Raw genomic sequence first — 22,948 nt, 5'->3', positions numbered from 1 at the left:
CATTTCTTGATTTCCTTTCTGCTGCTTTGTTATTGGTGTGTAGAAATGCAGCAGATTTCTGCACATTGATTTTATATCCCACAACTTCACTAAGTTCATGAATTAGGGTGTTTTGTTTTGTGGAGTCTTTTGGGTTTTCTACATAGAGTATCATGTCATCTGCACATAGTGAAAGTTCGACTTCTTCACCAACTTGGATGATTTCTATTTATTATTGTTGTTTGATTGCTGAGGCCAAGAATTCCAGGACAATGTTAAATAGTAATGGTGAGAGTGGACATCCTTGTCTTATTCCTGACCGTAGAGGAAAGGCTCTCAATTTTTCCCCATTGAGGATAATATAGCTGTGGGTCTTTTGTATATGGCCTTTATGAGGTTGAGGTGTATTTCATCTATCCCTTCTTTGTTGAGGGTTTTTTATCAAGAAGGGATGATGTATTTTGTCAAATGCTTTTTCTGCATCTATTGACAGGATCATATGGTTCTTATCCTTCCTTTTATTAATATAGAGTATTTGATTGATTTATGAACATTGAACAATCCCTGAAGCTCAGACATAAATCCCACTAGACTTTGGTGAATAAGTCTTTCAATTTACTGTTGAATTTGATTTGCTAGTATTTTATTAAGAATTTTCGCATCCTGGGGCACTGGGTGGCTCAGTGGGTTAGGTCTCTGCCTTCATCTCAAGTCATGATCTCTGGGTCCTGGGATCGAGCCCCGCATTGGGCTCTCTGCTCAGCAGAGAGACCGCTTCCCCTTCTCTCTCTACCTGATTCTCTGCCTACTTGTTATCTCACTCTCTGTCAAATAAATAAATAAAATCTTTAAAAAAAAAGAATTTTCATATCCATGTCATCAGGGATATTGGCCGATAATTCTGGTTTTCAGTGGGGTCTTTGGTTTTGGAATCAAGGTAATGCTGGTTTCACAGAATGAGTTTGGAGGTTTTCCTTCTATTTCTATTTTTTGAAACAGTTTGAGGAGAATAAGCATTAACTCTTGTTTAAATGTCTGGTAGAATTCCCCTGGAAATCCATCTGGTGCTGGCCTTTTGTTTGTTAGGAGATTTTGGATTATTGATTTAGCTTCTTTTCTTTCTTTCTTTCTTTCTTTTTTTTCTTTTCTTGAAAGTAAGAGAGACAGGAGGGGGAGGGGCAGAGGGACAGAAAGAGAGATATTCTTACATGGGTTTCATGGTCAATGCAGAGCTCAACAGAGGACTCAATCTCACAAACCTGAGATCATGACCTGAGCCAAAATCAAAAGTCAGACACTTAATGAGTCAACTATGCACCCCTTTTTACTATTTTTAAAAAATTAATTCTGATTCAATTTCTTTGCTGGTTTCAGGTCTGTTCAAATTTTCTATTTATTCCTGTTATAGTTTAAGGGGTTTGTAGGTTTCTAGGAATTTGTCCATTTCTTCCAGGTTGCCCAGTTTGTTGGCATATAATTTTTCAGACTATTCTTTTATAATTGTATTTCTGTGGCTTTGGTTTTGATTTCTTCCATTCATGATTTTATTTATTTAGGTCCTTTCTTTTTTCTTTTTGGTAAGTCTGGCTAGGGGTTTATCAATGTTGTTTGTTCTTTCAAAGAACCAGCTCTTAGTTTCATTAATCCACTCTATTGGTTTTGTTTGTTTGTTTGTTTCTATACTACTTATTTCTGCTCCAATCTTGATTATTTCTCTTTCTTTTCTGGCTTTAGGCTTTATTTGCTGTTTGTTTTCTAGCTTCTTTAGGTATAAGGCTTGGTTGTATATTTGCAATTTTTCTTGCTTCAGGAGGTAGGCCTGTATTGCAATATATTTCTCTCTTAGGATGCCTTTGTTGCATCCTGAAGGTTCTCGCTATTGGGTTTTCATTTTTATTTGCTTCCTCGTATTTTTTTATTAGGATGTTCTTTAACCTCCACATTTTTGTGATCTGTCCATATTTTTTCTTGTGATTGACTTCAAGTATCATAGTGTTGTGGTCTGAAAATATGCATGGTATGATTTCAGTCTTTTTGCACTTGTTGAAGACTGATTTGTGACCCAGTATGTGATCTATTCTGGAGAATATTCTATGTGCACTCAAAAAGAATGTATATTCTGCTGCTTTAGGATGAAATTTTTTGAATAAGTTCTGTTAAGTCTATCCAGTTCAGTGTATCATTGAAAATCATGGTTTTCTTGTTGATTTTCTGCTTAGATGATCTGTCCATTGCTATAAGTCCCCTATTATTATTGTATTATTATCAATGAATTTCCTTATATTTATTATTAATCAATTTTTATATTTGGATGCTCCCAAGTTGGGGGCATAAATATTTACAATTGTTAGATCTTCTTGATGTTATGATAAATCCTTAATTATGATATAATACTCTTCTTCATCTTTTGTTACACTCTTAATTTTAGAATCTAGTTTGCCTAATGTAAGTATTACATTATACTTTTACACCCATTAGCATGGTAGATGGTTCTCCATCCCCTCACTCTTAATCTGTGGGTGTCTGTAGGTCTAAAATGAGTCTCTTGTAGGAAGCATATAGATGGATCTTGTGTTTTTTTGTTTTTGTTTTTTCTTTAAGGTTTATTTATTTGAGAGAGACAGTGTGTATGTGAGCACATGGAGGGGCAAAAGGAGAGGGAGAGAGAAAATCTTTAAGTAGATTCCCTGCTGAGCAAAGCCCAATGTGGGGTTGATCCCAGGACCCTGAGATCATGACCTGAGCTAAAATCAAGGGTTGGATGCTTACTGACTGAGTCACACTTGTATCCTTCTTGTTTTTGTTTGTTTGTTTGTTTTTTTAATCCATTCTGATACCCTGTCTTTTGATTAGAACATTTGGCCCATTTACATTCAGAGTGATTATTGAAAGATATGAACTTAGTGTCACTGTGTTACCTGCAGACTTGGTGTTTCTGGTGATGTTCTCTGTCCTTTCTAGTCTTTGTTGCTTTTCGGTCTTTTTTTTTTTTCCACTTAAACTGTCCCCCTTAAAATATCTTGCAGGGCTGGTTTAGTGGTCATCAATTTCCTTCTTTTTCTTTTCTTTCTTTCTTTTTTTTTTTTTTTTTTTTTTTTTTTTGAGTCTGGGAAACTCTCTTTCTATTCCAAATGAGAGATTTGCTGAATTAAGAATTCTTGGCTGCGGGTGCCTGGGTGGCTCAGTGGGTTAAAGCTTCTGTCTTTGGCTCAGGTCATGATCCCAGGGCTCTCTGCTCTGCGGGGAGCCTGCTTCCTCCTCTCTTTCTCTGCCTGCCTCTCTGCCTACTTGTGATCTCTGTCTGTCAAATAAATAAATAAAATCTTAAAAAAAAAAAAAAAAAGAGTTCTTGGCTGCATATTTTTCCCGTTCAGTACACTGAATATTTCCTGCCACTGTCTTCTGGCCTGCCACATTTCTATGGACAGATCTGTTGCAATCTTGCTCTGTCTCCCCTTATAGGTTAAGGACTATTTTTTCTTTTTCCTGCTTTCAGGATTCTTTCCTTGCCTGTGTATTTCATGAATTGGACTATGGTATGCCTTGGTGAAGGTCAGTGTTTGTTGAATTTATTGAGAGTTCTCTGTGTTTCCTGGATTTTGATACCTGTGTCCTTCCTCAGATTGGGAAGTTTCCAGCTATAATTTGTTCAAATAAATCTTCCCTTTTCTCTCTCTTCATTTTCCGGGACTCCTATAATACAAATATTATTAAATATTTTTCATTTTAAAATTAATTTAATTTAATTTAATTTAACTTTTAATTTTTATTCTATTTTTGAATTTTATTTTATTATTATTTTAATAAGTCACTGGATTCCCTAAGTCTACCTTTGTGGCCCATTACCTTTCTTTCCCTCTTCTTTTCAGTTTCATTATTTTCCATAATTTTACCTTCTATGTCACTGACTGACTCCTCTGTTTCATCCATTTTTGTTTTTATGGTCTCTGCTTGGGATTGCATCTCATTTTTAGCGTTTTAAATTTTGGCCTGGACTAGATTTTAGTTCTTTTATCTCTGCAGTAAGGGATTCTCTATGCTTTTTACAAGCCCAGCTAGTATCCTTATAATCCTTGTTTTTAAAAACTTTTAAAAAGATTTTCTTTCTTTAATTATTAGAGAGAGAGATTGGGTGGGGGGAGAGAGAGGGAGGGGACCTGAGATCATGACCTAGGCTGAAACCGAGAGTCAGACACTTAATCAACTGAGCCACCCAGGTACCCTTATAATCATTATTATAAATTCTGGTTCAGACATCTCACTTATATCTGTATTTATTAAATACTGGTTGTGAGTTCTACTTCCTATTCTTTCTTTGGTGGCAAATGTCTCCATCTTGTCATTTTGTCCAGGAAAAAAAAGGAAGGAAAAAATAAACAAAATAAACAAGAAACAACAGAAACAAAAAACCTAGATCCTGGGTGTGTTTTGGTCTCCTTGTTTTAAAGAATCTGGATCCTCCTAGGACAAGTAAGTAAATAAATAAATTTAAACAACCCCCCCATATATATATATATATATATATATACACACACACACACACACACATTTTAAATCTTCATAATAAAAATTAAATTTTAAGTATTCATTAATAAAAACTTTAAAAAGAATTTAAAAATTAGAAAATACATAAAAAAATAAAAAATAAAGAATAAAAGTAAAATGGCAGCAAGATCATATTTCCCCTAGAAGTTGAAGACTTGCAGCACTCTATGATCAGCAAACTTGGTGTGAGCGAGTTCATGCTGGTCTTTTGGGGGAGGGACCTGTTGCCCCCATTCTCAGGTGGACTTGCCCTAGAAGAAATGTGCCTCCTTACATGTGGAAGCATGACTTGGTGTAAGTGGCTCCAGTATCCACCAGGTGGCACTGTTTTGCTCCCTGAAGTCTTTCAGCACAGATGGGCAGGATGAATATGGTGGTGCCCTGTTCTCTAGCCCTGGAGCTGAAAGTTCATTACCCCCACTCTTCAGTGAGTCCTCACAAAAGAGCAATCAATCACTCTTGTGTCTACCAATTTCTGATGGAACCCCGCATTCACCCTGCCTGTGTCCAAACTTTTTTTTTTTTTTAATGTGATGTGCACAACTGTGTTTCAAAGCTCTAAGTTTTGGGGACTCCTGTGGAGCAGACTTGCTCTGTTCCTCTAAGGGAGGGTCTCACCAGGGTTTTGTCATTTTCTGGGCCCATCCCAGGGAAGCAGGCACTTGATCATTTAGTGGTTAGCAGTTTAGGGCAAAACAGAGCAGAAGCCAGCACCAACATTCACAGTTCTCAGCTAGCTTCCCTGCCTCTATGCCTGGAACAGCACAATACTTAGGTGCTACTTGTCCTTCTTGTGACCCAGAGGATCCGGAGACCATGGTGTCCCCCCCCTGGGTTTCTGCCCCCTTCACCAGCTGAGCACTTTTAAGCCAGACACATCTGCCTTTGTAACAGAAAACAAAAGTTCAGATTTTGCACTCCCTTGCTTTTAGCAATTTGTGGTAGCCTCCCTAAGCAGGCTCCCTTCCTGCCAGCCTATCCACAGCTGTATCTCTCCCAATTCAACTCCCTGCACCTCCTACCTTCCAAAAGGTGGTCGCTTTTCTGCTTGTAGACTTGCAGGTTTTGTTCTCTTAGAACTCTATAGATTTTTTGGGTGTTCAGAATGATTTGATAACTACTTTGCTGTGTTTGAGGGATGGGACATGCTTAGGGTCCCCTAATCCTCCAGCATCTTAACTCTTTCTCTTCTGTCAGTTTTTTTTTTTTAAAGTAAGACTGTTTTTAGCTTTATTGACATATAATTGACAAATGAAATTGCAAAATAATTGAAGTTTACAATGTTATGACTTTATATACATATATATTGTGTAAGAATTCCCCCATTTAGTTAACTAACATATCCATCCCTTCACATATTTACTCTTTTCTTTTTTAAACCTCTTTTTTTTTGTGAGAACATTTAAATTTTACTCTCAGCAAATTTTACTTGTATAATAGGGCTATCAACTATAATCACCATGTTATACATTATACCCTCAAAACATTTTCATATTAACTCAAAGTTTGTACCCTTTTACCCACATCTCCCCATTCTCCCAATCCCTAGACCCTGGTAACCAGCCTTCTAGTATAATTTCTTTCTATGAGTTCATTTTCTAAGAATACACCTGTAAGTGATATCATATGATATTTGCCTTTGTGTGATTTGTTTCACTTAGCATAATGCCCTCAAGTTTCATCCATGTTGTCACCAATGGCAAGATGTCCATCCTTTTTGTGGCCAAATAATGCTCCTTTATATAGATATAGATAGGCACAGATATGGATATATTTTTTCCCATACCACTACAAATAATTCTCCATGTATATATGATATCTTCTTTATCTATTCTACTGATGAAAGATATGTAGATTATCTCCATATCTTGGCTCTTGTGAATAATGTTGCAATGAACATAGATGTGCAGATATCTCTTTGAGATCCCGTTTCCATTTCCTTTGGATATATACCCGAAAGTGAGATTGCTGGATCATATGGTAGCTTTGTTTTTAATTTTCAAAGGAAATTCCATACTGTTTTCCACAGTGGCTAAACCAATTTACATTACCATTAATAGTGAAGAAGAGTCCCTTTTCCCCACATCCTTGTCATTTCTTATCTTTTTGATAATAACCATTCTAACGTGCGGCTATTTCTCAGTGGGGTTTTGACCTGCAGTTACCTGGTGATTAGTGATCTTTAGCACCTTTCATGTATCTGTTAGCCATCTATACATCTTCTTTGGGAAAATTTTTGGGGTTCTATTCTCTTCTATTGTGTCTGGTTTTGGTGGGGAGGTTTTGTTTGGTTTCATTTTTATTTTTTGCTAATATCATACTCTTTTGACTATCGCTGTGTAATATAGTTTGAAATCAGGAATTGTGATTCTTCCAGCCTTCTTCTCTCTTAGGATTGTTTTGGCTATTTGGGATCTTTTCTGATTCCATACAAATTTTAACATAGATTTTTTTTCTGTTTTTTGTGAAAAATACGATTGGGATTTTGATAGGGATTACGCTGAATCCCTAGTATATATTAAGTAGTTATACATTTTAACAATATTAACTTTTCCAATCTGTGAGAATAGAATGTCTTTTTATTTATTTGTGTCTTAATTTCATTTATCTATATCTTATAGTTTTCAGTGTGTAGATCTTTAATTTCCTTGGTTAAATTTATTTCTAAGTATTTATTCTTTTTGGTGATATTGTAAATGAGTGTTTTCTTAATTTCTCTTTCTGATCTTTCATTGTTACTGTATGGAAATTGCAACTGATTATTGCATATTGATTTTGTATCTTGCAACTTTACCGAATTTGTTTATTAGTTCTAACAGGTTTTTTTTTTTAATGAAGTCTTTAGTGTTAACTATAAAATATTATGTCATATCTAAATAGAGACATTTTTATTTCTACATTTCTGATTTGGGTGCCTTTTATTTCTTTTACTTGTTTAATGGCTCTGTTAGGACTTCTGGTACTGTGTGGAATAAAAGTGGTGAGAGTGGAGATCCTTATTTTATTCTGATATTAGAGAGAACGTTTTCAGCTCTTCATCACTGACTATGATGTTAGCCATAGGCTTGTCATATATGGGCTTTATTATGTTGAAGTATGTTCTCTGTCTACCCAGTTTGTTGAGACTTTTTATCATGAAAGGATGTTGAATTTTGTTTTTTTTTTTTGCATCTATTGAGTTGATCATATAATTTTTACCCTTCATTTTTTAAAAATGTAGTATATGATATTGACGGATTTGAAGATATTGAACCATCCCCAAATCCCTTAAATAAATCCCACTTGATCATATGATCAAGTATTTAAAAGTACGATATGTTTAAAGTACCATTGAACTTGGTTTGCTAATATTTTGTTGAGGATTTTTGCATCTATGTTCAGCAGAGATATTGTCCTATAATTCTTTTTTCTTGTAGCATCCTTGACTGGCTTTGGTATTGGGGTAATGATGGTCTAATAAAATGAGTGTAGAGTGTTTCCTCATCTTTTATTTTTTGAAAGTCTTTGAGAAGGATTGATATTAATTCTTCTTTAAATGTTTGTTATATTCATCAATGAAGCCATCTGGTCCTGGACTTTTCTTTGTATGCAGGTTTTTGATTACTGATGGCCTCTCATTAGTAAAAAGTTGGTTCAGATTTTCTATTACATCATGATTCACCCTTGGTAGGTTGTATGTTTCAAAGAATTTATTCATTTCTTCTAGGTTGTTCAATTTGTTGTATTATAATTATTCAGTAGTGGTGTGTTATGGTTTTTTGTATTTGTGTGGTATCAGTTGTGATGTCTCCTCTTTCATTTCTAATTTTATTAGAGTCCTCTTTGTTTCTCCATAGGTTTAGCTGAAGTGTCTATTTTCTTTTTTTTTTGTTTGTTTCTTTTAGTGTTTTCAAAGGCCAGTTCTTAGTTTCACTGATCTTTTCTATTGTCTTTGTAGCTCTATTGCATTTACTTTCACTGTGATATTTATTTCCTTTCTTTCTAGATCAGACTTAGTTTATCTTTCTTTTTTTTAATAGTTTCTTGAAGTATAAAGTTAGGTTGTTTATTCAAGATCTCTCTTTTTTCTTAGTGTATGTGTTCATCTCTATAAACTTCTCTCAGCACTACTTTTGCTGCATTTCATAAGTTTTAGTGTGTTGCATTTCCATTTCATGTCTCAAGATATTTTTTAAATTTCTCTTTTGATTTATTTTTGACCCATTAATTTTTCAGGAGGATGTTGTTTAAATTCCATTTATTTCTGAATTTTGATATTTTCTTTTTGTGTTTGACTTTTAGTTTCACGCCATTGTAGATGCAAAAAGATACTTGGAGTGATTTCAATTTCCTAAATTTATTAAAACTTCTTTTGTGGCTTAACATATAATTTATGCTGTAGAGCATTTCATGTGTGCTTGAGAAAAGTGTATATTCTGCTGTTACTGGGTCTAATGTTCTATATATGTCAGTTAGGTTTAATCTGGTCTAACATTTAAGTCCTATATTACCTTATTGATTTTTTGTCTGGGTAATCTGTCCATTGTTAAATGTAGGTATTGAAGTTTCCTACTCTTATTGTATTGCTCTCCATTTGTCAAATCTGTTAATATTTGCCTTATACATTTAGGTGCTCCTATGTTGGGTGCATATTTACTATGTCATACCTTTTGATGAATTGACCTCTGTATCATTACATAATAACCAGTCTCTAGATGTATGTTATATGAGAAGTCGGACCCTAAGACAGTAGCTTTTGAGGTATTCAGATGCATCTCTTTCAAGGAATAATTGGGAGACAAGCATTTTTGCATATTCCTTCTGCACTGTGTCCTGAGCAGTAGCCAGTTATAAACTCCTTACTTTGCAGCAGTCTTTTGGGACTTGTGAATGGAATCACCATTGGCTTTCAGAGCCAGAAAATCCAAGAATCCATCCCTTGGGGGGCAGTGCAAAAGTGGGGGCATGATGCTTGGAAGGCATATCTCCTTCCAAGGAGATACTGGCAACCTTGTGTGGACTACAGAGTGATGGCAGTGGAGTTGTCATCAGTTTCCCAGTGTTGGGGAAACCTGCAGCCAGCCTCTAGATGTGGGCTAAACTAGAATCCTTCAGGTGGCAGCTTTTAAAATATACAGATTGAGCCATTCCAGGGAAAAATTGGAAGATGGGCAATTTTGTCCATTCCTTCTGAATCCTGGGGGGATATCATTGTAAATACTTGTGTTCCCATTAACAATTTTTCCTTTGCTATAGTCTTGTGAGACATTGGCTTTCAGAGTAGATAGTCTTGGGGGGCAGTCCCTCAAGTAGGAGTCTTAAGAGATGAGACATTAAATGTCAATCAAAACTTTTTGCTCTTCAGGGGGGGCCTGGGTGGCTCAGTGGCTTAAAGCCTCTGACTTCAGCTAAGGTCATGATCCCAGGGTCCTGGGATCAAGCCCCCACACCAGGTTCTCTGCTCAGCAGGGAGCCTGCTTCCCTTCCTCTCTCTCTGCCTGCCTCTCTGCCTACTTATGATCTCTGTCAAATAAATAAATAAAATCTTTTTAAAAAAAAACTACTTTTTGCTCTTCAGGGAGAAGCTGGGAGTTAATAGTTCCCTCCTGATCCTGTGGTGCCATACTGAGAATGGTATTTATGGTGAGAGTGGGTCTCAACCTTTATTACTCATTTCCATGTGGATATTTTCTCATTTTCCCAGTGTGTAGAAGTCATTAGTTGGTTTCTGGACTACTTTCAGAGGGTCTTGGTCCCTGTGTAGCTGTATATTCAGAGTGCTTATGGAAGGAGAGGAGTTTGGAGGCCTCCTGTATCATCATCTTGGTTAGTGTCTCTTCTCAAATTTCATTTGTTTTGAGAAAATCTTTATTTCTCCTTCACTTTTGAAGGCTAATTTTCTGTATATATCATTCTAGGGTTTTTTTTTTTTCTTTCATCACTTTAAATTTTTCACTTCACTCTCCTCTTGCTCACAGAGTTTCTGAAGAAAATTACACTATAATTCTCATCCTGTTCTCCTATAGGTGAGGTTCCTATTGTAAATCTGGCTTCTTTCAAGATTTTTTCTTTTGCATTTGTTTTCCCTGGAGTTTGAATATGTTATTCTTTGATACAGATTTTTTTTAAATTAACATATAATGTATTATTTGCCCCTGGGGTACAGTTCTGTGAATTGTCAGGCTTACACATTTCACAGCACTCCCCATATCACACACCCTCCCCTATCCCTACCCCCTTCCTCCCGTAACCCTCAGTTTGTTTTGTGAGATTAAGAGTCTCTTATGATTTGTCTCCTCCTGATCCCATCTTGTTTCATTTTTTCCTTCCCTACCCCCAAACTCCCACTCTTCCTATCAAATTCCTCATATCAAGGAGATCATATGATAATTGTCTTTCTCTGATTGACTTATTTCACTCAGCGTAATACCCTCTAGTTCCATCCATGTCATTGCAAATGTCAAGATTTCATTTCTTTTGATAGCTGCATAATATTCCATTGTATATATATATATACACCACAGCTTCTTTATCCATTCATCTATTGATGGACTTCTAGGTTCTTTCCATAGTTTGGCTATTGGGACATTGCTGCTACAAACATTTGGGTGCATATGCCCCCTTGGATCACTACATTTTGATACAGAGTTTTTGATATTTATTCTGTTGGTGTTCCCCGAATTTCTGGAACTGTGTTTTGGTATATCTTTCATTAAATTTTGAAATTTCATGGCCATTATTACTTCACATGTTTTTTCTTTCTTCTTTTTCTGGTATTCTAAATATACTATCATACCTTTTGACTATATTCCACAGTTCTTGAAAAATCTGTCTTTCTTTTTTTAAATTTCATTTTGGAAATTTTATACTGACATTATTCAGATTCACTGATTTTTTTCCTCAGCTTTTTAGTCTATTGAAAAATCCATTTTTCCTTTCAGTTACAAGGTTTTTTGTTTGTTTGTTTTGGTTTTTTTTTAACTTCTTGCATTTCTTTTTGATTCTTTCTTAGCTTTTCATCTTTCTGCTTACAATATTCATCTGTTCTCCCATGCTGTCTACTTTTTCCACCTTAATATATTAATCAAATTTATTTTAAATTCCCAGTCTGATAATTCCACAATCTGTGTCATATCTGATTCTCGTTCTGGTAATTGCTTTGTCTCTTTAGACTTCCTTTTAGTATACCTTGTGATTTTTTTTTTTTTTTTGATGAAAGCCAGACACAGCTTATAATAAGAAATGGGGTAAATCTCTTTAGTGTGAGATTTTATGTTAATCGGGTTATGATTTGGGCTGTATTTAATGTTTGATGTAGCTGTAGGTGCCAGGGACTACAAATTCCTCTAGTGCTCTTGAATTTGTTATGATTGTCTTTAGGATTCCCTAAGAACTCCTTCTAAGGAGTCTGGACCTTGCAGCTCTTTCAGCTGTAATCCACACTGAAACTTTGTTAATGTGGTGATAAGGAGTGGGTTATGAGCAGTGTTCTATAATGTTAAAATTAAATTCCAGTTTTTAGTGAGCTTGTATTCCTGGGATGTGAATTTTGCAAGCATTTCTTACATTTTATTCCCCCTCCTTTCCCTTCTTGGGTGAGAAGGAGACCTTTGTAAGGCCCAGCTAAAGTCTCTTTCAGGGGAGAGTAGCCCTTTGTTATGGAGAACACACAGAGCACATTTTAAAACAATTATTTCTCCCCAAACTTTGCAAAAGATATGTGGCAATTTTTCTTAGTTCTTCATAGTGAGAACCTGGTGTTCTTGCAAGTAAAATCCATGAAACTGTGGGGGCACCCTAAAAACTGCAGCCCCCAAGAATTACTCATTCTCATACTAATCTACCTCCAGCAATTCACCAAAATAACCAAGTATTCCTATCAATTTATGGCTTCAGTGGCTTTTGCTTTGCATTAGCTAATCTTGGCTGTGTTTCTTTGTATTCTCTGGTCTCTGGATTTCAGAGTGGCTGTCTGGCCTGTGACCTCAGTTCTCTAATGGTCCAAGAAAACTCCCTGATTTTAAGTTTGTTCAACTTTTTCTTATTCTAAAGATGGAAGTGACAACTTTTTACCTCTTGATGTGTTAGAGTTAATACCAGAAGTCTCTTAACATTCACTTTTTAGATTTTAAAGATTCCTTTAAAAAGAGGTTTTGACAAATGGACCTTTAAAAATCTAAGTAAATTATTGTTAAAATTTTGTAAATTTGATAGACTGTTGTCATCTTGGAAGAGGAAGAAAAGAACTGCTGTTTGAATATCGAAGGAAAACTTTTTTTTCTGCTGTCTGGGTGGGCTTGATAAAGATGTGTGCTTCACTTAGTATTGAACACATTTAAGCCCTTTGTATCTGGGTGAGGCTAAATGGAAAGATGTGATGTTTTATCATATTAGATTATAAGTATTCTTCATGGGTCATTTATCCTCCTCTGAAAGCATGAAGAGAGGGACAATTAAAAATCTTCTGCCTTTGGCAAAATGTACAGCAAATAATGTGTCATTTCCTCCGGCCCTTCCCTGCTATGCAGGCATCACACCAAGAGAAGTGAAATGGAAAATGATGGCATATCTGGACTGTTAGGTAATATACTCAGTTTTACTGCCTGGAAAATTACCTCAAGTGTGCACACACAGAGGACTTTAACAGAAAGCAGGATCACCCTAATTCATTCCAAAATGTGTCTGCATTCTTATCTGTGAGAAATAAAACATGCCAACCTGATATCAGTGGATATTCAACTAGGCTGTGAGACATCTGTGAAATCCCAAACTGAGAAAAACCTGAGGGAATCATGGTAGTGATTTCTTCAGTTAAATTTTATCAGAAGCAGCCAGAGGGCAGCACAGCAATTTTGTTTTAAATGCCAAAAAATCTCTCTAAATGGACCCTTATACCAAAGAATTGAACTACAGATGGTGTTTCTTATTCAAGGTTCACAGACGCCTCCCACAAACACCAAAGATATAGTCAGGCATTCAAATGAGAATAAGAATAAATATCTAGAATTCAAAGAAGCTGTTTGAAAAAATGGAAGTAAAACTTTGATCAACTGCACACAGTTGATCACAGCAGGTAGCAAAAGACCAGTTACATAGAAGGCAGGCAGATTTATTCAATAGCACCTTACTAAGAGGAACCTCCAATCCTAAATAGAACTGATATCTTTTTAGGCAAGTTAAAAACCAAAATAGTTATTGCATACATGTAATTTTTAAAAAGCTCACTGCTCCCAATATAATTTAGACTCTGTAGTCCAAAGGTTTTCACTGTTGGCCTATTTTCAAATTAACCCCTGAAAAATTATAGAACAGTGAGCTTGAGCTCATAAAGACAGACTTAAGTTGGTTCACCATACTTGTACTTTTGGGAGTGACTCATACATTTTGGAAACTTTATTTTTGCTTTTTTGTTTGTTTGTTAATCCTCAGATTATCAGCAAATCTGATTAATACAAACATTTCATTATTGTTAGTAGTTTACATAATGTTTTCCTTTTATCTATTGTCCTTTAGCCTGGACCATAGTCAAATAGAAAGTCAGTTATACTCAACGGCATTTGGGGATGCAGCATTCAGTTTATGAAACAAAGTGGGTTAACAGCCAGATAAATTTCCTTTTTTATAACAACTTAATAAACCCAGCTAACAATCCTATTGTATCACCCTGTAATCATGAGCTATCGTGCAGAAAAAGATTCAACCCATAAAAACACTGTTCTTTTTTTTGGACTCTAAGTCAGGGTACACGATATGTATGATTGTACCTTTGTAGAGAATGATAGATCATCCAAAATGTTGGGTTCTCCGATAAAATTCAGGAGGGAAGAATAACTGTATCCATTGTTACTCTTTCTCACTGGGTTGGCAAAGCTTGGAGATCTCATGAAGAGGCTGAAAAATCCATTCATTTGTTCACTTACGGTTCAACCTTTTGAGATGTCCAGGCATTCCAATATAGGACAAGTTCTTCCAGTTTGAGTTGCTTGGTTTTTGCTTGACACATGTACAAATCACTTTTCTAAATGGAAGATGGGCCTCTTCTTAAATGTCATTGTGATGCAGAAACATGTTTTTCCCTTTCTGACAGATGCCTCACTCAGATCTGGGTGGTAGACTTTCTACCAACTGATCTTATCCCAAATAATGTTTTTGACCCATCCAGAATCTGTAATTTACAAAAGCAGAAAAAAAAATGTTGGTTGTTTCTGATTCATGTTAAGGTCAACCAGGGGAAATAATAGCTCCAAGTCAATTCATGAATGCCTCAGAATGTCAGTAGTTATCCATTTCAGAAGAGAGAGCAGATAAAAATGACAAAGATAGAGAAAAGTATTCAAAGCTTGTTATTTTGATTTGTTAGGCTTTTTTTTTTCTTTCCCCTTGAGGAAAAGCTGGCATGTCTTACACTCTTTCAAAACATGAATGTGAATACAAGAGTGTATTTAATTTGATGACGTCTGGAAAGCTACTTAAGGATCTTTAACCTTTTTCATTTAAAGGGGTTATTACTGTTATTATTAATAATATTGCCTTTATTATGTCTGAATTCATCATTTTTTCTCATATTTAATTCTTTCACTCAATAAATACTTCTTAAGCATTTATAAATGCAAAGTCCTGACAGCATGACTGTTCTCTGCTGCCCCTGCTCACCCACATTTCATTTTCAGGGGAATCTTAATAACCACTTGTCATTTTTGGTATTCATTTTTTCCTATTAAATAGCAAGTGTTTATTACTAAAAGTATAAAGGAACAAATTTCCATGGCTCTAGCCAGTCCTGGGCACAATACTGAGATAGGAAAGAGTGTGTGTGTGTGTGTGTGTTTGCATGTGTGTGTGCGCCCACATCAATCCACCTCTGCTTTCAACATCTCCAAATATACCCTCTGCTGGTACCTCACTTTTTCTTCCTTCCTCTGCTGAATACCCACATCAGAACACCCAGCAAGGGAAGTTAATAGTGGTTTAGCTGCTGTTACCCAAAGAATAGTTTTCCTATTCATGGGAAATATTTGAAGTGTAAAATGTTTTCAGAATTCAAAGCAGTAAGTCTCTAATTTATTTCAGGTTACTTAATGTCTTGGTGGAGGCAGATTTCTTCCTGGCCAGCAGACTGCCTGGCACATGTCATTTCACACCAACCAATCCATCAGCCATTCTGCCTGTTCTTAAAGCACAATTGATCCCCTTTGCTTACAAAATTTGACAGTTGAAAATTTTTTTAGGCTATGGCATGCACACCATCTGGAAGCAGTGTATTCAACTGAGGTAAAAGAAGGGAAGAACTCACTAAAGCTAAATGTAGAAGTCCATGTGTTAATACTTTTTGGGGAGACGACTCTTTGGGGCTTGGATTCTGCATCAGCTCCACATTTGACATCTGCAAATTTTAGACTATATAGAACAGAGGATGTGTGTTATGAAACTGAGTATCCTTCAGTACACCTTATACAAATAGGTGTTCAATAATTTTTTAATGATCGAGAGTCATAAAGGCAACCAGTGGTTGCTCTGTTCATCACAGAGAAGTATATCCGTCCTAATTTTTGTGTCTGCGTGAATCCAAACATCAGGTACCAATGAGCCAAAAATGATTATTTCCTTTTAATTTATCAGGAATGATGAATATTATTTTAGGTTTGGACTTAAGTATTCAAGATAGAGTATATTAAGAGAGTTAAAATTCAGTGCATATGAATTACAATTTGGATGCTTAACCTTTTGGTAAAACATTAAAAACAAAAGCAAAAACCTAGAAAATGAAAGGTTTTGACAAAATAGGACTCCTTACACTTCTAATGAGAATCATTTTATTATTTTTTCTGATTATGGAAGTAATACATTTATTGAATAAAAATTAAAAATTCAGGAAAATGTTTTTAAGTGTACCACCTAGAAGTAACTGCTGTTAATATTTTGCTGTATAGCTTTCCATTTTTTTTCCAATGCATATTGACATGTATATGCTTTTGAAAATTTCTACTAGATGAAATCATGTTTGAAGATAGTTTTGTAACTGATCTTTTTGCCCTACATGTACTTGTCTTTGCAAGTTGATAGATAGCAATCTAGATGGCCACATGAAAATTCCATGGCACAAATTTATGGAGACTGATGGACACTTGGGCTATCATCAGTTTTACATCTAACATACATTTGTAGAAACTTCTTGCTCTTGACCTGCTTTCAGAATGTTTTTAGGCCTCTGAAATGAAGATGTCAATTGAACTTTGCAAATCACTGAGTGATCACCATATAGTCTGGACCTGGGCAGCTACTGATTCTGGCTGAGAAGCATGAATCCTCAGGCTCCTGCTTTCCTGGGGAGAAAATATGCTGTCCCTCATAAACAGAGCAGTACTTTGAGAAACTGAAATTAGTTTTTCATGCAGCTTGGAAAAGTGTGTATCTTGTTTCCCACGCCCTGCTTCATATCTGCTTACCCCGAAGGCTTTGGAAATCCTATTACATTTATCTACATAGCTCTTACATTTCTTATAGAAACATTTCACTTTTTAGAAATACCAAATAAATATTTGTTTAAAACTATGTCACGATGAATTTTCTGCCTGCTAATAATAATATTATCTTATGTGCAGTAGGAGTGGGGCATTTCAAATTTAGGAGCAAAGATTCTTCTGCAGGAGGACTTGCCATGTGGGTTCAGCTTGTGGGTTGTTCTTCAATTATCTTTTTTTGGAAATAAGTTCATTTGCTGATTTAACTCCAACTTATATTACTCTGATTTTGCTGCGAAAGCAGGAGGAAAAACTAGTTTCTCTAAATATTTTTGCAAATATTTTATTGGGTTGCATTTTTACCTCACAAAATTCTAACTTGTGAAGTCAAAAGGATTTTTTTTTTTATTATTTGCCAAAGGAATTTAGAGAGTGCATAGATCCTGAACCTGGGATACTTGAATGGACTTAAGGAGTCCATAATCCCCAGAAAAAGTTTGCAAATGTGTGTGTGTATGGACATATGTGTGTATCTGTTTTTCCTGCAGATAACTAATGAAAGATAACTTTCATTAGATTCCTAAGGGAATCCATGATGGAAAAATTGGTTAAAAATCATTCAATGTCCTCATTTAAAAGGGAATAAACTGAAATCCATGAATCTTACCTAAGTTCAGAGAGCTAGTCAGTAGCAGAGTACAAATTATGCTGCCCTCCTAAATTCTCCTTCCAGGCAAGTGGAGTCCAGAGTTTTATATAGTGGTTTGTTGGCCAATGTTTAACAATTGGCTCTCAAAAAATATGCGTGTATGTACAAATATAACTTTATTATAAATGTTATTGATATTAAGGATGTATATCACACTATATACAAGTAATAAAACAATACAATACACTTTATTACAAATTACATATACCTATAACTCCAGTATGACTTGCTCTTACTTACAAAATCCACCATCAATTTTTATAATTCTGTTGTCAACAGTGGTGACACAAAATCAAATTGTGATTATAATTAATTATAGTTTGAACATAAATGTTGAATATACAAAAGTGAAACAACTCATTTGACAGTGAGATGAGTGATTTTTTTTACTAAAACTGATGATAATTTTCAAATGCTATGATACTGACAATCTAACAAATATAGATACCCACACTTTTCAATTAAATGCATTTTAACATTTTTCTTATCTCCTTTTTTAAGCCTATACAATTGACACAACTATAAGCCAAGCCCCAATTTATAGTGTTTATCAATTTCCATACTGTGAATATTCCCATCATGGCTAATTTCAAGTTGCCAGTGAAACCTCACTGGACTAGATGTTGAGAACAGATGCCTGGTGGGGAGCCTGGGTGGCTAAGTGGGTTAAAGCCTCTGCCTTCGGCTCGGGTCATGATCTTAGGGTCCTGAGATTGAGCCCCGCATCGGGCTCTCTGCTCAGCAGAGAGCCTGCTTCCTCCTCTCTCTCTGCCTGCCTCTCTGCCTACTTGTGATCTCTGTCAAATAAATAAATAAAATCTTAAAAAAAAAAAGAATAGATGCCTGGTAAGACACTCTTTTGTAATATTTTCAATATTCAGAAACAATAGACATAAACAACCTCAGTAGCATAGACAAATATATAGTAAAATGCAATAAAATGATTAGGTAGTAATGATCTTTTAGTATTAACTACCCTTATTTTTGGTGTAACTTATTTAATTGTAAGTTTGTATAATTTAATTTTTAACAATGGCTGAGTTTAACAACCACCTCACAAAATTCCTGAAACTTTAATAACTGGCTCTCATGAAACAGTTAAGCCAAGTCTAACCCACTGCTGGCTCTGTCCAGACAGTGGTTTGCAAGGCCCTGAGCTGAGTATCAATAAGGAGCATAGCTAGGCTAACGAAGTCCCAGGAAATTGGACGGAATAAAAACAGGACGTGTGATCAAGACGGGCTTTTTGGTGGTTGTGTAATGGTGCCGTTTTCATTTGTGGTGACTGTAAACCAAAGCAAAACACATGTCACTTTGTTAATATCAGAAGAAGTTTGGTTTAAACCTATGCTAATATGATACGGATGACAGAAACCAGGATACTGACCTTTGGCTAAACCTAGGTGAAATGCACCCCACTCCTGAGCATTAAGACAGATCAGGGCAACTTGTACCAGCTTGTCAGTATTGTTTATAGAAAACATGGGTAAATTCTTTGCACCTGGTTTACATTTTCTTGGTTTCTGCTACGGGGTCTGCTCAATGGTCTGGGTTTGACTATGTGACCTGGGGTAAAAAAAAGCCCCTCTTTGAATAGGTGGTTTTTCTAAGACCCAGTATCTTGCACATATCTTGGTGGTTGAGACTTGAAGACAAAGTGTATCCCATAAAACTGTAAAGGGAACTGGAATCTGTGCTTGGAGATCTCCTTCCTCTGATACCTGTCTGGGCTTTATTTTTGCTGCTGTACTATAATCTCTTACCTTTATTAAAACCTTTAGTTAGTACCACCTGAAGAATTCATGCAGCCTTTCATTTTTTTTCTGATCCTGTATAAATGCTGCAACAATGTGTTAATTTTTCTTTTATACATTTAAACAAAGTGACCAAGACAAATTGACTATTAGCGAAAAGGCAAACATACATCTGGCAGCTGCAAAAACAAAGAAAAGCAGATATCACATGACTAATATCAGGCAGCCCTCGATTCGTGGATGAAAGCATTAGTGCAACAAAAAAATGAGTTCATAATGGTGAGTAGTAGAATTCACAATGACAATATAACTGCGAATGTTTTGGAACAAATAACATCATTATGAGAATATTAATCAAATCTCAAAATTAGAAAGGAAATAGCACGTGGTACTGGACAAGAAGATCCATCTGTGTTCCTCTTGGCCCTCATATGACTGTGGCACAGTGATTTTCTGCTCAGCTTCTCAGAAAGCCAAGATTCATTCACATCCTAGCTCTTCTATGTTCAGCTGTGTGATGCTGCTTTGTTATCTAATCTTTCAGTTTTGTTTTCATATAGCCAAAATGGGGATGATAATTGTTGAATTGCTATGTTGTATGCCTGAAACTAGAGTTGTGCATCAACTCTACTTCAATAAAAATTAAAAATAAAATGAAAAACAAAAGCAGAATGAAGATGATGACAATATTACCTACTTCAATGGTTACTGTTTGGATTTAATGAGATAATACCTATAAACTTCTTGGCTTTCAATAAGAGACAAATAAAAGTTAGATATTATTGCTTTATAAGTTCTTATCACAGGGGCACCTGGTACAGTTTGCTAAGCATCTGACTCTTGGTTTTTGCTCTGGTTGTGATCTCAGGGTCATGAGATCGAGGCCCATGTTGGGCTCTATGTGAGGGGGAGTCTGCTTGAATTTCTCTCACCCTCTCCCATTGTCCCTCCTGCTCATGCTCTGTCTCTATCAGTCTTTCTAAAATAAATAAATCTTTAAAAAATGAAAATAAAAATAATTATAACATTAGTACCCATTCTCTCCAAATCTTTCTGGCACTCTTGGCCATTGGGGTGGAAGAAATGAAGATTTTTTTTTACTTCCCCATACTATGTGATTAAAAAATCCCATCTCATAAAAGGGGTCTTCCAAAAAAAGCAAATTTTTCTTTTTTAGATGCATGATTTAAAAAAAATCAAAACAAAAATCTTTGTATCTAAGACCTCTAGTTCTCAAAGATGATCTTTTCTATCCTATTTCTACTGAGACAGATTAACAATAATGTTTTAGTCAAGATGTCTAAATCCATGAGGATAGTAATTGGATTGCCTTGTCCTTTTTCACTTTATGCCATCTACTTAACAAAAACAGATAAAAATCAATAAACATTATATAAAAATTTGACCTTTGGAGTTGGAGTCAAGGCTGAATGCCAAAAGCCATAGTTTAGTACCTAAATTACTTTGATCTTATTTGTACCTATTTTATTGAACAAAATTATCTGAACAAAAATATTCTGCTGTGAAAATGATATACCACCTTTAAATGCTTCATTGGGAATAATATTTAAAAGACTAATGGCAACCATCCCCTTCTACTTTGTACTAGTATTTTGATATTGCATTCATAAATCATTACTAAATGAACTCATTATCTTTGGAGAACCACATATGTGAATTAAAATCCCATCACTCCATTTTGCTACATATAACCTTGTTGACTCTTTCATTATTCTTTTAAGATCTAGTAAGTCTTTGGTGGAAAATTTAATTTGAGATAAAAGTTAATATTTCCATTGGCAAAAAATTCCACACTGGCTATGTCCTAAAGGAACTAGAATCAACTTAAGATCATAATAATTATTAAGAAAAAAGGAGTCTTAGATTTTTATGAAATTGATTTTTCATACTAAAAAATGATAAGAACTCTGGGGAACTGATACTGAATAATACTTAGCAATTGTCTTACAATGGGGCACCTGGATGTCTCAGTTGGTTGAGTGCCTGCCTTCAGCTCAGGTCATTGATCTATGGGGGGGCTCCCTGCTCAGCAGGGAGTCTACTTCTCCCTCTGATCCTTCCCCCTGCTCCTGCCCAACCTCCTCAAATAAATAAATAAAATCTTTAAAAAAATTGTCAGGGGGCCTGGGTGGCTCAGTGCGCTAAGTTTCTGCCTTCGGCCTAGGTCATGATCTCAGGGTCCTGGGATAGAGCCCTGCATGGGGCTCTTTTGTCAGCAATGAGCCTGCTTCCCCCTCCCTCTTTGCCTGCCTCTCTGCCTACTTGTGAACTCTCTCTCTGTCAAGTAAATAAATAAAATCTTAAGAAAAAAAAAAAAAGAAATTGTCTTACAAGTTAGGTCACAAGAGTCACATAAATTTAATTATTTACAGGTTGAGATTGATCTATTGTTCTCTCTCTCTTCACTCTTAGAAACACAAGAGTGAAATAAAATCTTTATTTTACTGTAATATAAATTGCCATTAGCTTAGCATGATTATTTGTAGAACATAAGTGTCAAATGAATGGTAAAAATAAATAAGGTCACATTTTATATGAATTTGAAATTAATACAAAATTATTAACTATACTCATATTTCTCCAAATTTTAAAAGCTATATCTAAATTTCACAGCTGCAACTATAGATTATGTTTTGTCTGTGGCAAAATGTTGGTACCACTTCAGTTGGTAAATAGAAATGCCCACTGGGGCGCCTGGGTGTCTCAGTGGGTTAAAGCCTCTGCCTTCGGCTCAGGTCATGATCCCAGGGTCCTGGGATTGAGCCCCGCATTGGGCTCTCTGCTCAGCAGGGAGCCTGCTTCCTCCTCTCTCTCTCTGCCTGCCTCTATGTCTACTTGTAATCTCTGTCTGTCAAATAAAATAAATAAAATCTTAAAAAAAAAAGAAAGAAATGCCCACTATCCTTTGTCAGAATTACATATTACTGTGTATATACATGTAATTTTGGGGACTACTGTGTTATTATTTTAACACTATAATTAAAAAGTTTTTTTGTAGTGAAGTCATTTAGGTGTTCATTATCTGATTGTGCTAATACTAATGTTTAAAAATACTAATGTTTAAAAAATGCTAATATTAATGTTGAAAAAAACAAGACTTTGGAAGAAAAAATAGAGATATAACTAAAATAAGGAAGGTAAAGCAGTCTCTACCACCAAGAATTTCTTCTTTAGATTAGAGATAAAGCTGAAAAAAAAAATAAAAAGCAGAATCAAAGGAATTCTAGTGATTATAGCTGTATACATTAGAATTAAACATCTCTCATACTCTCATATGACAATGTTCATATTAAAATATATCAGTTTTGAATTATGTGAGATCCTTGATCTGTCCTCCTCACATAAAACATGATTGATGGTACTCAAGATTCATAGGAAAAATGATATATCTAAAAAGGTGAAACTGTAGAGATTGAAAGCAGATTGTAGTTCCTAGAGCTGGGAATGTAATAGGGATTAAATGTCCACGAGCATGAGGAATCTTATTGTAGTGATAAAAT

Source organism: Neovison vison, chromosome 2 (genome assembly GCF_020171115.1).
Source record: "Neovison vison isolate M4711 chromosome 2, ASM_NN_V1, whole genome shotgun sequence".
Classification (NCBI taxonomy): domain Eukaryota; kingdom Metazoa; phylum Chordata; class Mammalia; order Carnivora; family Mustelidae; genus Neogale; species Neogale vison.
The sequence above is the reverse complement of the archived record's forward strand: the minus strand, read 5'-3'. Positions refer to the sequence as shown.